We start from the raw sequence: 15,819 nt of genomic DNA, 5'->3' as shown, positions 1-15,819 counted from the left end.
TTTGAATTCAAAGTCCCTGCTCCTTTCATTTCATCATCCTGCCTTGTATAAACTGACTTCCTCACCCCCGAGCTTACTGTCACTATGACAATGCATGAGAAAAAGACACCTACATTTTATCTTACCTACTTCTCTACACTGGCAAGGTTACTTATTTGGTTTCCATCTAAGAATGCTTTTCTTTTCAGGTGCTAGGAAGTTAACCTAGTAATCTATATCAATAGGCTTATAACCATACTTTCTTTTTTGAAGCATATTATAAGCACTTTAAGAATGACCTTTTAGATAAAAATAAGATAATTCAAAAGAGGAACTCTGATTAGATAATATTGCTTCCTTGATAAATATATGCATGGTATGTGTAGCTCAAATTACCAGTATTGTCCTTTCCCCTACTCTTAGCATTTTCCCAGATCTTCTTGAAAGCTCTACAGTCTCCTTTTCAGGGGTCCTCTTTTATCTGCTTAAAAATTCATCTAAAGACTTCCTTAAGAAGACACATTCTAATTCAATCTCCTCGACCCCTGATTAGTGCTTATATAAGTTTTATAATAAAAACTAGCTCATTCAGACTTCTGAACAGAAAAGCCTCATTAACCAGCTTGCCTATTTACTTACAGTTCACCAGTAATTAATTCTCATAATGATGATCCTGAGGTGCTATAAGATTCTGAAGTATTAAGGACTGAATAAAGTTTGCTTAATGTACTTATATTAGTTTCCTATGGCCGCTGTAACAAATGACCACACAATTATTGGCTTAAAGCAACACAGATTTATATCTTCTAGTTCTGGAGGTCAGAAGTCCAAAGTGAAGCTCACTAGGCTAAACTTAAGGTGTCGGCAGGGCTGCATCCCTTTCTGGAGGCTCTAGAAGAGAACCAGTTTCCTTGCCTTTTCTAACTCCTTGGCTTATGTGTCCCTTCCAGCCAGCAATCAGGTCTCCTCTTACTCTCTTGTCTTTTTCTTTCCCTTATAAGGAGCCTCATGATTATATGGGGCCCACTAGGACCATCCAGGATAATCATCCCATCTCATGATCCTTAATTTACTCACAACTGCAAAGTCCCTTTTGCCATGTATGGCAACATATTCACAGGTTCCAGAGACTTGGACATGGACATTTTGGGAGTGAGGGAGGGGCATTATTCTATCTTCCTCAGTACTCAATTTTAAATTTATTTTGTTCTTTGAAATGTATAAAAATTAGTAAGAACCTATAGGTATAGATGATATATATATATATATATATAATATGTATACATGTATATACCTGATAAATTTATTAACTAATTTTCTAATTATGCCAGAAAACAGACTTTTCATTTTGTATGTGTTTTAATCATTTCATGGATATACATTTTTATTTTTCCAGATCCATCACCCAGACCCACCTTTTATGTCCTTGTTTCCTTCCTAGAACCTAGTAATAGTTCTATCTGTGTAAGTTTTCAATAAGCATCATTAACTTGACTCTGTATCCTTAAAGTAATCATCTCTCTAAGGCATTTGGACTTTTGGAACCTGGTTTATATGGTAAACAAACCAATTCCTGGTTTTCTGGGTAGGAAACAATTATAGGAATATGAAAAATTCACCTGGAAATTAATTGGAATAAACATTTTATAATTATCAAGTCAACAAGCCAGGTCTTAATTCTAAGTAGCTATTTTCATGTAATCATTTATTCAACAAATACTACTAGACTGCTATGATCTAATCCCTGGGGATATAATGGTGACCGATAAAGACTTATTCCCTCATTGAGCACATTTGAGTAAGGAAGACAAACAAGCAAATTAAACAAACATAAAGGTGTGCTAAGTACTGTGAAGGAAGCAGATAAGGAGCTGAGGCAGACAAAAATGGCAGTGGGGAAGTAACTCTATGTAACTTCGTGTGGGAAGGCAACTCTTGGAACATGGTAACGAATGTGAGACCTAAAGCTAAGAAGCAAATCATGCAAAAAGCCAGAGGAGGAAGTTTTTAAGCGGAGGGAGCTACAAGTGCAAAGAGCTTGAGGCAGAATATTGTGGCAATGTTTTAGGAAATGAAAGAAGGCCAGAGTAATTAAAGCCTAATAAGCAGGGGAGAGTGGCAAAAAATGAAATTGCAGAGGTAGCGAAAAGTCTGATAAAGGTGAAATTTGGGCCTTTAAGCCCCCTGTGTTATTCCAGAATTTAGAACCAACTGGGATATAGGACCCAGGAGTCAGATTAGATGGTGCAAAAGAGCAGCTGTTATCACTGATTCTGCTAATTGGAGAATACAATAAAATGGGCTTCCTAGTACTCTTCCCACTGCCACCATCCTGAATAAATTTACTTCCCCTGTTGTCCCAAGCAGACTGAACTGCAGACTTTCCCCAGGGGGAAGCAATTTACTAAAGGGCAAAGGGGAATTAAGCCAGTCTGAAAGAAAGAGCCTAAGAAGTCTCTGAGCCACACATTCAGTCCCTGTTAGTACCTGTCTCACCAGTGAGATAATTCCCTCTTAGGAGAAGAAAGGGGTACTAAGGGATGAGAGCGGAGGGGGCAATTGCTGAGATAAATCAGGAATATTTCCATGATTTTCTTCCTGCAGAGAGAAAGTTTTCTCCTCTATGTGGAATGTACGAAGGAAGGGATAAATATTACCCCTGATACTCCCATCAGAGGAGTTTTATAGGCCGTGGTACAGAGTCTGAATTTCATTCTAAGTACAAATAAAAATCAGTGAAAGGTTTTCAGCAGTGGAGTTACATAGGCTGATTTATAATTTGGAAAGATCACCTTGGCTGCTGTGGAGACAAGTGGAAATAAGGAGAGCTAATGATGAGAGACCAGTGAGATCTGTGAGCTGATCTGTGAGAGATGATGTGGCTTGCACTAGGGAAATTGTAATGGGAAGGAGAAAATAAGAGGGTTAGAGGTCTACAGGGTGAAAGGCTGGACTTGCTGATGAATTAGATTTAGAGAGAGTCAAGGAGGAATTAAGGCTAAGTGATTAAGGCTAATTAAGGCTAAGATTTCTGGTTTAAGCAACTGGATGGTCAGTGGTGCCACGTATTCAAATGGGAAAAACTTGGAGAGAAATAAGATGACAACACAATTGTATTCCTTGGATTTGGCAACTAGAACATTGATGATTGTGCAAGAATAATTTTTGTGAATACTGGGAAGCAAAGCCAGATTGAGAGTCTGAAGAAGGACCAGTAGATGATTGCTTGGGTACATTTTTAAAGAACATTTTTACTGTGGAGTGAGCAGAGAAATGGCATAATAAGTGTAACATGGGATTTTAAGGGATTTTTTTTGTTTTTACACTGAAGTGAATGATCATTGGTGATGCAAAGTAAACAGAACAACAGAAGATACAAAACCTTTGGAAATGCAAGAGGGGATCGGACACAGAGCTTTAGTGGGGTGATGGGTCTAAGAGACAGACACCTGGAGTGAATCTCTGTAACAGATGTAAAGATACAGACAGGCGGGTTGGTAGATTTGATGGCAGACAGATGGACAGTCTCCACTGAATTATTTCTATTTTATTTATGAAGCACAAGGGAGGGCAGAGATTTGAGGAGAGAAGAGACAGCATAAAGTTAGTTGTGTCCAAAATGATGACTGCCAGCCAAATGAAGAAATTAAGTAGTATTGCTGGGAGTACTGAGTGTCCATGTGAGGTTTGTAATTATCAACGAAAAATATGTCAGCCTGGTTGTGTTATTTTCTTCAACGTTGCTTATTAGAGATTCTGATGTGGTCAAAAAATGGTTGCAGTGCAGTTAATAGCACATGTGAGCTAACAAGATACTTGAAATTTATATTTCGGAGGTGGTTCAGTTTAAAAGTTCTAAGGTCTGACCATGGGAGCAGGTGGCTGAAGGGGAGTAGAGGCAAAATTAGAAGTCAAGGAATTGAGGGGAAGGTTACTGGTTGAGTCATCCACATAGTTGTTGAAATCAGAGAGCACGATGACATAAGTAGAAGTGGAGTGTGAGCCAAGGACTAGGTTATCTGTGAGTAAAGAGGAAGGGCCAAGAGATCAGCAGATGGCAGCAACATGATTTAGAGAGGGATATAGCCAGATGGCATGAGCTTCAAGGAAGCAGAGGTCTCTGCAGGAGGACAGCGGGGAGCAAGGAGACTACCTACTCCATCTATTGGCTCTGTGGTAAGCAGGGTGTGAGGGGAAACGCAGATGGCACTTGAGAGGGCTCTAAGGTAACATGTCCTCAAATGGAAAGTCAGTTTTCAGTCCAAAGATGGAAGGGAAGTTTTCCAGAAGATTGAGAGTGTGACAGAGGGTTTTGTTATCAGTTGCTGCTTAATAAGCCACACCAAACTCAGTGACTTAAAATAACACTTTTATTATCTCTCAAGGTACTGTAGGTTGACTGGGCCCAGCAGGGTGATTCTTCTGATTCACATGATTTTGGATGGGGCTGAAGTCATCTGGGGCTTTGATTTGGTTGGAAAATCCAAGTTGACTCATTCACATATCTGGTGCCTTAGTAGAGATGACTCTTAGTGGAGATGACTGAAAAACTGGGCTCAGCAGGATGCCTAAGCCTTCTCTCCCTTTCTCTCTCTCACTCTCGCTGTCATCTCAGGGTCTGTCCCTCTCCACCTGAACTTTCCAACAGTGTAACTGGACTTCTAACATGACAGTTCAGGACTCCCAAAAGCATGGAAGTGGAAGCTGCCAGAACGCCTTGAGGCTTAGACCCAGAACTGGCTTTGCCTCTCACTTCGGCCACTTTCTATTGATTAAAGCGAGTCACAGGGCAGTTCAGATTCAAGGGAGGGGACTCACAATGATGTCACATCAGGATATGAGATCCCCTGGCGACCACCAATGAGATTAGCTACCACTAGAAGTTTGTTGATCTGGACCCAGGCTTTTTAGAGAGCAGAGTGGAAAGGTTGAGATGGGAGAAGGCTTCAGTCAGAACAGAAGATTACAGAGCAGTATGGGAATGGAAGACCAGGTGGTAACAAATGATGGGAAGACTTGTACTTTCAAAGATGAATGAGGTTAGCAGGAAATTGAGACATGATGACACTAGTTCTACTAAAGCAGTCATCTCTAATTTTTTTCTTTTTGATTATGCACCTAAAACTAAAAATAAAAATAAAAAAAATTATTGAATTTATTGGGGTGACATTGGTTTACAAAACCATGCAGGTTTGAAGTTTACAGCTCAGCAAAATATCATCTGCACACTGGATGGTGAGCCCATCGCCTAAAGCAAAGTGCTTTCCATCCCCATTTTCCCCACCTTTGCCCACCTTCACCTGCCTACACACCCCTTTCCCTCTGGCTATCACCACACTGATGTCTATGTCTATGTGTTTTATATACATATATATATATATATATATATATATATATATATTTATATTTATATTTATATTTATATATATATATATAAATTTTTTTTCTTAATCCCTTCACCATCTTTCATCCAGCCCCCTAACCGCCCCCCTCTGACAGCTGTCAGCCTTTTCCATGTATCCATGCCTCTGATTCTATTTTGTTCACCATCAAACTAAAAATTGCTAAACATTCCTCATACATTATAATTGTATAATTATTAATTATATATAATAATGTTCTGCTGTAATATGTATTTTGTAGAACAAACATAAAATAGGTATTAAGTGATGAATTAGAGAGATAAACTAAATAGTAGTTTTCATATTATTTTATTCTATTTAACAATGGTTCAATAACCTCTTTGCCTTTCTAGTGAGACAATTTGGTTGACAATACCTCATCAATTTAAAAAATCTTGGTTTAATACCTTGTGATATAATGGCTTAGAGGTCCGGTTCTAAGTTCAGTTTATTCCCATGTTTAATGGCTGTTTTAGCTGAAAGAGCTATCTCACAAAAATAAGTACAGACAGATGGAAGAAGTGCACCATTAGCTGTGCTTGCTAAATCACGGTCCTCATTTTTCAGTCCCATCTCCAGCTATGCAAAGGGTTTTGTTGAAATTCAGCTAGCAAACATATATAATCCCCAATATCAGTCAGTTGTTCTTGAAAACTAATCAGAAGTTATTGCATCTTTGGATTTTTTAAGAAATGGGTTCAAAACCCATTGAAACTACTCATTTGAAATATTTTTAAAAGTTTTAAAAACTCTATTTCCAAGTTTTTGAGCGTGCAGCTATTAAGAGTTTTACATTGAAATTGTATTCAGCAACAAAATTATGTAACAATGGAACATTTCCAAGTGTTTATTTAAAAAATGGAAATGCTCTCTCCGTAGCACAGATGTCTTTTGTGTAGCAGTTACTTTCTCCTTCATTATTGAAAATGTCACCTTTACCTTAAAGAAACTGATTAAGAGTTTTTTTGTTTTGTGGTTTGTTTGTTTTTTCTCCCAAAAAATACCTCACAGTCACTTGTATTCATAGAAAAGGTCAGCAAATTGGGAACACTTGCCAGGTCTTTTTTATAGATAAGTGTTTCTCAGCTTTTAATTGGACAATGTTTCTACGGAAAACCAGTAAATGGGTTACCGTGTGGTAAAAAAGGTTCTCATGGCCAACCCTTGTCTTATTACAAAGTATTAGAAAGGCTCCATTATTATTTTAAAGATCTTATTTTATAAAAATTAACCATGTTGACAACATTCTGTGCAGCACATAAACTGTGGTGCAGCATAATACGTAGAAAGGTAATCAACTGATGAGCACCTCAGTGCCCACCCCAAACTGCCATGTACTTGACCTGTGGAACAAGTGAGGACAGCTGTGTCCGCCAGTGCATTAGGCATTAGAAAAGCATCCCCTTCATGTTTTATAGACATATAATTAACGTGTGTCAAGTCTAATATCTCATCCTCGCTCCCCATTGTTTTGCATGCCCCGCTTGGGAAACCATATCCTTTGAGTAGAATGAAAAGGTGGACCCTTGGCCCTATGTGAAACAGTAAAGCAGTGACATTGGGGTGACAGCTCCTCTCGGCAACACTTGGTATATAGTAGAGGCTTCCTGCTGAAAAGTCTCACTCTAGTACAACTCTTAAGTACCAACTATATGCAGACAATGGTTATAACGACTTCTACGTGGGAAGGCAGGAATTGGGGAAGAGAGAGGATAAATAGATTGACACTAGTAGTTTATTTTTTGCCCACAAGATTTCTAACTACCGAACCAGAGGGAATAAAAACGGTTAGCGTTTGACAGGACCTTTAGATGATAGATCTGGTCTCTCACTGAAGCTGTTCCCTCAGCCAGGAATGCTCTTTCCTCGGGTATTTTCCTAACTGCTTTCTTCTTGCCACTCAGGTCATAGCTCAAATATCTCTGAGGAACTCATTTGCCTCTCTTCTATAAGGTACACAAACATACAGATCTAGAGTAATCAAGCTGTATCGCATCGTTATGTGATATTTTCTTGTTTTATTTGTTTTCTCTGTACTAGAATGTAACAGGAATGAATGCAAGGGTTTTTGTCTTTCTTGTTAACTGGCACTGTTAGAACAGTGCCCGACGTACTTTTCTTTTATACAGCAATTTAGTACATCGGAAGAGAGAGAGAGAATATCCTGAGCCTCATTAAAAGTGTCCCATATGTACTGTTATTTAATGGGAGAAGGGGTTATATCCAACAACACTTGTTTGGTAATGGGTAAGATATCTAATGGAAGAGCTGTTTTCTAAAGAGTCTTAACTTTAAACTTCTGGTTCAACTAATGAATAAATAGGCTTAAAGAGCTTTTCTGAGCCAGTGCTTTGCGGGTGACGGTGATAGGATATAGGAACAGTGAGAGGATATAGGAGATAAGGTTGTGCAACAGTAAAAAGATACAGGAGATAAGATTGTGAGAGAGCACCAACTCATTTGTCCAAATGATTATAGTATGAAGTATTGGGAGAACAGGACACAGAGATAATATTTAAAAATAAATTAGCCCCACTGGGGTGGCTCAGCGGTTGAGCATTGACCTATGATCCAGGAGATCTCGATTTGGTTCCGGGTCAGAGCACATGCCTGGGTTTTGGGCTCGATCCCCAATAGGGGACGTGCAGGAGGGAGCCGATCAATGACTCTCATCATCATTGATGTTTCTATCTCTCTCTCCCCCTCTCTCTTCCTTTCTCTGAAATCAGTAAAGACATATTTTAAAAATAAATAAAAATAAATTATAGGAGAAATACAGGTTAGATATGGATAGAATCCAAATCAATAGCATAAACAGAGATCAGTTACTATAAAACATGATTCATCCCTTCAAAGAGATTTATAAAATAAAGGTGGAAGCAAATATGTACACAGTTCAATAAAATCCAAATCTCCTTGGACTTACCTCATGCACACCTTCAGGCCAAGGTACTCAGTTTTAGCCCTTAAATAAATTCAACTTATGAAAGTATTGCTTAGAAATATAGACTTACTAAAGATTTAATGAGAAAACAGAGGAAGGAGTCATATAGCAAAACAGGCTAACACTCTGCTCTCTCTGCAGTTTCTCTTTTCTTATAATCACCTTGTTCCTTCCTCAGAATGCCCTCAGCAGCCTTTGGAACCACCTTGCTCAGGACTTTCTTTTCTTCTTTAGCCGGCTTGCATAGGATTCAAAGCAAAACCTAATTGTAAGCCAAGCTATGACCACCTGTTGTTCCTCACGCGCATTTAGGATGGTGGGCATAGGAGTGTGAGAGGGGAGAATGACAACTCTTATGCCACAGATAGATTTGGAAAATGAAAAATAATCCAAAGCTATTAGAGTTTAAGTTTCATTGTAGGGTTTATTTGGAAATAAATCTGAAAAGGTAGCTCAGGGTATGAATGGCCTTGAATGCTACTCCAAATATTTTGTAGGTCAATGGGGAATCTTGAAGATTCTCGAATGGAGATGTCTCGTGATCAGATTGTTATGATAATAGATAGGTCTGGGAACAACAAGGGATGAATTAGAGAAATAGTCAACCAAAGACAGGAACACAGATTGCAACTGTTTTAAAGTTACTCAACGATGAGGATATAAAATAGAATAATAAAAATGACATGGAGAAAGCAATTTCTAAATGCATTTACTTTGTATTTATTTTTTAAATTCTCACCAGAGGATATTTTTCCATTGATTTTTAGAGAGGGTGGAACAGAGGGACAGGGGGAGAGAGAGAGAGAAACATCGATATGAGAGAGACACAGCAGTTAGTTGCTTCCTGCACATGCCCCTACTGGGGTCGGGGATCGAGCCTGCAACCAGGGGATGTGCCCTTGACCGGGAGTTGAGCCTGAGATCCTTTGGTCTTCAGGCTGATGCTCTAATCACTGAGCCAAACCGGCCAGGGCTCTAAATGCATTTAAAACTAAAGAATCTTCAGAATTTTAAATTATGTGAGAAGTAGATGGTCGAGAGGGTTCCTTTGTTTCTAGCTTTGGAAACCAGTTGGAAAGTGATGCAATTAGTTGAGTTAGGGAATGTAAACAATAAATAGTTGCTATTTTCGAATGCATTTTATGATTTGTTTTTGTGAGCAGAGATAATGATTTGGCTGTCAAAGGAAATTCAGTTTGTCAAGCCAGACAAATGTGAACAAGAAAGCAACATACCCAAATGAAGATGTACAGCATTTGGAAATGCAGGTGTGAGGTTTAAAGGAAAGGTCAAAGGGAGGGGGAATTGGCTGTACAGAATGATGATGAAAGCTGCAGAAGCAGATAAATGATGCATGAACAAGTGTGGAGCTGGAAGAAAATAATGCTAAGAACATGTACATAAGAAAGCATTATTTTAAAGATATTTGTGGAAAATAGGAGCAGAGAAACTGGTTGGTCTAGAGGTCTGAGAAATGGGACTGAAGGTAAAAAGGAGACTATTATCTTTGAAAAAGTGGGAACAATGTGAGAACTTAGGAAAAAGAAATAGGATAATTTATAAATAGATGTGGAATTCTGATATACCATAGCTTTTTAATCACACAGTTTAATTACAGTAAACTGTTCACAGTTGTAAGCCCTGATTATAGTGAAGTGGGGAGCAAGGGGATGGTGATAAGGTGGTGGATTAAGGGAGAAACTTCAGCTGAGGTTTGGATAGAAAGAATTCCCTTTTCAGGGCCTTTTTGTACAAGTCTAAAAATGTAAATTAGAGTCCTTAGCTTTCTCCATATAATCTTTATTGATTTCAGAGAGAGGAAGAGAGAGGGAGAGATAGAAACATCAATGATGAGAGTCACTGATCAGCTGCCTCCTGCACCCCCTTACTGGGGATGGAGTCCACAACCGGGCATGTGCCCTGACTGGCAATCGAACCTCGATCTCCTGGATCCTAGGTCAGTGCTCAACCGCTGAGCCATGCTGGCCTGGCTCTCCATATAATCTTGATTCTAGATCAGCAAACTTTTTCTGAAAAGGGCCAGATAGTAAATATTTTAGGCTCTTTGTGGGCCATACCATCTCTGTCCCAGCTACTTACATTTGCCATTGTACAGCTAAAGCGGCCATGGTATCAGACATGAAAAAATGGGCACAGCTGTGTTCCAGTTACAGTTTATTTACAAAAACAGATGAGGGGCTAGATCTGGTTCACAGGCTAATGTGTTCTGACCCCTGTTCCTGATCAGTCAGTGCCTGTAAGATTGATATCTGGTTAGGTTGGATATGTTTGATCTTGATATAAGCACAATTTAACTACAGATCTCCTACAGAGCTGATTCAGTTTTGTCCTGGTAAAAATCACTTTTATCTTCAGATTTTAATCTAAGTGTGGTAAAATCAATCTGGTGATCATTCAAGATCCAAAAATGAGATGGCATTGTTAAACCACCAAGGACACTTCCAGTGTTTTTTAAATAAAGACATGCATGATGAACTGAATATCCACAGCCCTTTTGATCTTCCTTAGAATCTTTATAACTTTATGCAGTTTTTGTAGTTCCTTTATTATTTTTTACTCTTCAATTTAATTGATAAATCAACATACGTTGGCAAATAGACCAATCCTATTGATATGTTTTAGTTACAAGACAATTACCCATCTTATGTGTTGCATTAATTCATAATTTGCTTACATGCAAATTAATCACTATAATTAAAATGGGCTCAAAACACTCAAAATGAGTTACTGTTATGTTTTCACCATTCAACCAAAGTTTTCTGTGTGCTTTATCCAATTATGCTCTTTCCTTTAGTCCTGGTTAAAAATTCAATATGTATTAATTATATCATTCATTCATTGAAATCTCATTGAGTGCTTGAATGCCGTGTGTCAAGCAGAATAAAATATACTGGGAATACAAAAATAATCCTGCTCATTCTCTGCCCTTGACATGTTCTCTGTCAAGGGATAATAGAGCTTCCAGAGGGAAGGAGTAGTCAACAGTGTCAAATACAGCATAGCAGTCAACCTTGAGAAGAGAACAGAGGCCATTGGATTTAGCAGTAAAAAAATCAGAGAGAGCACTTTTAGTAGGGTATCAGTGGGTTCTTTAAACTCTTTCCTATGGTACCATGTGCAGATTCCCAGTAATACAGCCCAAGGGCAGAATCTTTGTTTCTCCACAGAGGTTATATGATGACATTTCTTTACTTTCCAGGTGGATTGGACCTCACAGCTATATCAGTTAGCGTTCTTAGTTATAAACAATAGAACCAACTCTGCTAGGCATCAGCAGAAAGGGATTTTAGTAAAGGATATTGGCTACCACTCAAAATCTCTGGAAAGAAAGGAGAATCAGTCTTGGCAGCTATACAAATAGAAACTAAGTCTGAAGCCAAGCTAGTTCTATAAAGATACAGAAATCTTTTTTCTAAGACTTTTTTATTTTTTAGAGAAGTTTTAGGTTTACAACAAAATTGAGAGGAAGGTACAGAAATTTCTCATATACCCCTTCCTCACACATGCATAGCCTCCCCCATTATCAACACCACTCACTAGAATAGTACATTTTTAACCAAGGATGAACCTACATTGTTACATCATAATCACCCAAAATCCATATTTTAATTTAGGATTCACTCTGTGGGTTTGGACAAATGTATAATATACATTCTTGAATGCTTGTTTGACTGGAAATAAAATTTCAGATTAACAATTACTTTTTCTCAGTGCTTTAAAGCTATTACTTAATTGCCTTCTTTTGCTTATTATTGAGGAGTATAATCTGTAATGACATATATCCGTTATTATAAAATCATATAGATTCAGCTTTGCCCCTCTGACTTCCAGCAGTCACTGACCTTTTTATTGTCTTTATAGTTTTATTGTCTTTATACCCTTTTTTGCCTTTTCAGGAAAGTCATATAATTGCAAGCATACAATATGTAGTCTTTTCAGGTTGTTTTCTTTCACTTAGTAATATGCATTTAAGGTTCTTCTGTGTCATATCATATCTTCTGTGTCTTATCATATCGTATCTTGACAGCTCATATATTTTTAGTGCTGTGTAATATTCCATTGTCTGGACCTACCACAATTTATTCATTCAGCTACTGAAGGACATATTTGTTGCTTCCAAGATTTGGCAATTATGAGTAAATATGCTATAAACGTCCATGTGTAGGTTTTGTGTGGGCATAAGTTTTTAATTCTTTTGGGTAAATACCAAGGAGCACCATAGCTAGATCATATGGGAGAATATGTAAAGCTTTGTAAGAAATTACCAAACTTCCAAAAGTCTCCCAACGTGGCTGTACTATGTTGCATTCACACCAGCAATGCATGAGAGTTCCTGTTGCTCCACATCCCTGCCAGCATTTGGTGTTGTCGGTGTTTTGGATTTTGGTCATTCTAATATTTGTGTAATAGTAACTCATTATCATTTTACTTTGCAATTCCTTAATAACATATGATATGGAGCATCTTTTCATATGCATATTTGCCATATGTATATTTTCTTTGGTGAAGTATCTATTCAGCTGTTTGGCCCATGTTTTAATCAGGTTGTTTGTTTTCTTGTTATAGTTCCAAGTTTTTTATATATTTTGGATTAACAGTTCTTTATCAGATGTGACTTTTGCAAATATTTTCTCCCAGTCTGTGGTTTATCCTCTTATTCTCTTGAATATTTTTAATTTGATTTTTTTCAAATATTATATTGCTAAAATACCTTTTTTTTGGGCTAGTATTTGCATAAGATATCAGGTATCTTTATCTTTTATTTTCCACTGTTTTGTCTGGTCTTTTAGTTTAGCTTATTGTTAGCAGTGTAGAGCAGGATTTTGTTCTTTTATCTAACCTTATAATAATCTCAAATAATCTCATTTTTTGGTGTATCTCCACTGATTTTTACCATCTTACTTTATATTTTATGCCTATCATTCTTATTTTGTTGCTTTAAAAATTTTACCCTGGCTGGTAATTCAATGGTTAGAGCATCAGCCCTCGAACCAAAGGGTCTAGGGTTTGATTCCTGGTCAAGGGCACTTTACCTGGGTTGCAGGTTCTCCCCACCAGTTGGGGTGTGTTCAGGGAGATTTTTCCTCTCTCTCTCTTCCCTGCTCTTCCTCCCATCCACTCTCTCTCTGAAAAGCAACAAGAAAAATATCCTTGGGTGAACATTAATACAGAAAATTTTTTATTCTACCTTCCCTTGGTCCATCAGTTTTCTGGTCTCCAGTTTTTGTTGCTGAGTCATTTATTACTGATTTTATATTCTGCCTTTTAGTTGTAATCCTTATTTTTTTAGCATAATTTTAACTATTTTTTTTTCCTCAAAGATTGTAAGTTATTTGGTGTTTCTATTCTCCAAAAATAACCTTCACATGCTTTAATTATCCATTATTATACTCTCCAATCTTATGATTGTTTGATTTTTTTTTAAAACACAAAAGTAGTGAGTTGTTTTTTTTGGGTTTGTTTTTTACAGGCAGTACTAATTAATTTTTAAAAAAATTTCAGGTATTTCTGCTGGTTTTATTTTACTTATTGCTGAAAGACATCCTTTATTTGTTCTTTTAATGAGAATCGATAAGTAGTAAATTCTCTGAGTCTGCATATCTGAAAATGTAATTATTTTGCCTCACTCTTGAATGATTGTTCAACTGGATATAAAATTTCAAGTTAACAATTATTTTTTCTCAGTGCTTTAAAGCTATTACTTTATTGCCTTCTGTTGACTGTTGAGGAGAGGCCTGCTGTAGGTTAAAATGCATTCCTTTTCTCTCTGGTAGCTTTCAATATTTTGTCTTTATTCTTTTTGAAAATTCTGGTTTATTGAGGTATATTTTACATACAGTAAAACTTACTCTTTTATGTGTACAGCTCAATAATATAGAACATTTCCATTAACCCACAAAGTTCTTTCATTACCCTTGTTATACAATTCCTCCCTCATCTCCAATCTCTGACAATGATCTGAGTATTGTCTCTATTGATTTGCCTTTTCAGAATGCTGTATAAATGGAATGACATGGAGTTTTGCATTTGATTTTTATCATCAGTGTGATAATTTGAAGGTTTAACTATGTTGCTGGATGTATCAGTACTTTGTGACTTTTTATTGCCAAGCTGTATTCCATTGTATAGATGCCACACAATTTGTTTATCGATTCACTATTCTAGAGTTGATGAATATTTGAATTGTTTCCAGTTTGGGGGCTATTATAAATAAATCTTCTATAAACATTTTCTTGCAGAAATTTGTGCAAACATATGCTTTTATTTCTTTTAGGTTAATATTCAGGAATGTGATTGCTGGTTCATATGAGAAGCATTTGTTTCACTTTATAAAAAATTGCAAAGGTATTTTCTAAAGTGGTTGTCCAGTTTTACCTTCCCAACAATGTATGAGAGTTCTAGTTGTTCTTTGTCCTTTAGCTAATTAAAATTATATTTTTAATCTTTATTCTTAATATGATGTAGATTCATTAGGATATACCTAGTATGACTTTATTTTCATTTTTTCTACGTAATGTTTAGAGTGTTCTTAATCTGAACAATTATATCTGTCTTGAGTTTGGAAAGTTCTCAGCTACTATTTTTTCAAGAGTTGTTTCTCTGCCATTTCCTCCATTACCTTCTGTTAGAATACTTATTGGATATATATTAAAGCTTCACGCTCTATTGCCTGCTCTCTCTTTTTAAAGAAATATTAACTTTTAACTCATCTGTCACCTTCTTTTTAAATATATCTCTTTGTCTCTAACTTCTATTTTGGGGTGAATTTCACAATATTATCTTTAAGTGTGCTAATTCTCTCTTTGTATACATTCTCTCATATCTAGAGTTTTATTCTATTTACGTAGTATTGAAAATTTCAGTAGCTTTGTTTTGAATTTTTACAAGTTCTGTGATTCTCATATTTGTTTTTTTCTTTTATGTTCCTCTCCTTTTGTTTCACATTTCTTTTTTTTAAAGAAAACTATACCTTCATTTATATAAATGAACTCACTGAACATTTATTTCTCTTTTTTTAAACATTTATTTCAATATCTTTGTTAAACAAAAATTAGAAATGTATAAGCAGAAAACATGAGTGAGGTAGACATTTAAAGAATATCATAAAAATTAGAAGCCACTAAATGAACAATTACTGTGTAAATATTTATATGAAAAAATGATCTCAAGTACAGTAAAAGGCAACCAATAAACTGCAAAATAGAAAAAAAAAACAACTGTGATACATTTGCTAAACAAAAGGCCAGTGTCTAATATACAAAGAATTCAAATCAATTAAAAAAAGGCAACCTACCAAGTAGAAAAATACTAGTGGGCAAAGACAAAGAAAAGTCAACAGAAGTATGAACAGATACCAAGCATATAATTTTTTTCTTTCACTTTGAATACATTTGATTTTATAACTCAGAAACAGAGTTTTAATGTAGGTTTCATACTAGGTAACTTGTAAGAGTTCTTTCTGTTCTGTCAAAG

This window comes from Miniopterus schreibersii (genome assembly GCF_964146895.1).
Source record: "Miniopterus schreibersii genome assembly, chromosome: 1".
Taxonomy (NCBI): Eukaryota; Metazoa; Chordata; class Mammalia; order Chiroptera; family Miniopteridae; genus Miniopterus; species Miniopterus schreibersii.
Note: the sequence above shows the minus strand (reverse complement) of the source record.